Consider the following 1,964-nt stretch of genomic DNA (forward strand, 5'->3'; position numbering starts at 1 on the left):
GCTTGGCCCATTAAGGAAACCACAGAATAATGAAGAACTCTTCTTAAAAACAATGATATAAAAACACATCGAATTATGCAACCAGTACAATTTCTCCCCCCCTTTTTCCTTTGGTACCCCACATTTATTTTTTGAGTGTTAATTATTATATTAAAAAAATGTACTTTATTTAACATCTGCATGCATCATGCATGCACACATAAGTGATGTCAAAGGTGGATACATAAAAGTATTAAAATGACGCTACAATATGCTTTCTATTTATTATTATTATTTTATTTTATTTTTAAGTTTGGCAAATTAAAAATTGCAACTCACACACCCCATTTTTGCAATATGCTTTCCTAGATGTGGGCCCAAATGAGCTGAAAAAGAGGAAAAAGTTTTAAATTTAAATTTTTAAAGTAGAAAAAAAGTGGGGGGAAAAGCTAGAAATAATGGGGGCAACATAATGCAGCTTGGGGTCAAGGCAGCGTGGCGAATTGCAATCAGACTCTAATAATCCAATAAGGGAAAGACGCGTGGCTTGCAATCAGATTCTGAATGACCAATGAGAACAAGACAAGTGGATGCATTTCGCTGCGCCACGCAGACTCCGCAAAGTATGTAAAGGTCCATGGAACCGTTCATCATCAATCAGAGTCCCCTCATTCCGTCAGTGTTGCCGGAACTGATCACCTCATTACGTCAGTGCTGCCGGAACTGATCATCGTCGCCGTAGACCGTCGTCCATCTCTCTCTCTCTCTCTCTCTCTCCCCCGTGACTGTGGCACCGCCTGTTTCCTTTTCTGCCTCAGAATCCCTTCTCCTTCTGAGAATTCCGTCGCTGATCCATGGCAGCCTTCGGCTCCTTTGCAGGCCTGGCAACAGCCGGCGCGGGAGCTCTCTGCGCCTACGAGACCTACGCCCTCAGCATGTTCGACTTCACTGCCACCAGCAGCAGCAGCTGCAGTGGCAGTAGTGAGCAGATCAAGAGTCCGCAGGATCAAAGTGGCCAGGTACGCTCTCTAGCTTCTCCTTCCGTCAAAACGTCAAAGCAGGCTCCATCAAAACGTCCTGGAAGCTCGTGTTCAGGTGCTATTGTTGACGACGGACGTTGTGTGCAGGGTTCAAACAGGGAGAGTTGTCCGTCCACTGGCAGCAAGATGGTGGGCTGGGATCCAACTCTAGGACTTGAAACTCTAGTCCTAACCTGCTCCCCTTAAGGATTTGCAGTGAGATTTTGTACAATTTCTTTTTGCAGAATTCTGTAAACAAACCACTAACCTCCACATATACCCTTAAGTTTAATCCCATAATTAATCTATATTGATGATTGATTTGCAGAGCTCAAATGCTCTTTTGTATAACCTTTAGAGACGCAAAGGTATATGACACTGGTTTTACAAACTGTTTCTCTGTTAAAGACTTGTTTCTCTGATGATTTCTTCTCGATCTGAATTTTGGACTTTACATTTTATGTGACTTTGTTCAAATAACTTTTTAGTTTCATGCTTTAAAGTTTCAACACGAAAGCTTGCCTCAATTATTTTATAACACAATTGTGTCCAACATTAAATACATTAGAAAAGTATTTGGAAAAGCAGGGGATGGAGGGGAGGGGCCTGGTTTGTGTGTGTGTGTGTGTGAGAGAGAGAGAGAGAGAGAGAGGAGAGAGAGATCATAGATTGAGGGACACTAACCCGAGCGACACTAACCTTACCATTCCTTTGAAAAAGAAATATACATATCGAACATAGCATCTAAAAGGGTACGGGCTTGCCCATGTAAAAGGTTGAGAGCTGTGGGCAAGCACCTTTTTGATAAACAATTGTTGGGCGACAATACCCTTTGTAGACTGCGGGCATGCCCACAGAAAAGGGGTCCTACAATTGAGAGATGTGGGCAGGCTATTCCTCCCGGAAATGGAACAGTGGTTGTTGGGCTCGATTCAGTAGACACATCAGCGCTGAGGGTGCATGGGC

At 43.3% G+C, this 1,964-nt stretch overlaps 1 long non-coding RNA gene across 1 annotated transcript; it reads left to right on the forward strand.

Moving 5' to 3' along the window:
- The first annotated feature begins 633 nt into the window (after positions 1-633).
- Positions 634-1,420, forward strand: LOC147608885 (uncharacterized). The gene is made up of 2 exons (XR_015264313.1): positions 634-998; positions 1,107-1,420. It is a non-coding gene; the product is annotated as an uncharacterized LOC147608885 (long non-coding RNA).
- The last annotated feature ends 544 nt before the right edge of the window (positions 1,421-1,964 follow it).

This window comes from Cibotium barometz, chromosome 52, assembly GCF_041138505.1.
Source record: "Cibotium barometz isolate CiBa-2024 chromosome 52, ASM4113850v1, whole genome shotgun sequence".
NCBI classification, from domain to species: domain Eukaryota; kingdom Viridiplantae; phylum Streptophyta; class Polypodiopsida; order Cyatheales; family Cibotiaceae; genus Cibotium; species Cibotium barometz.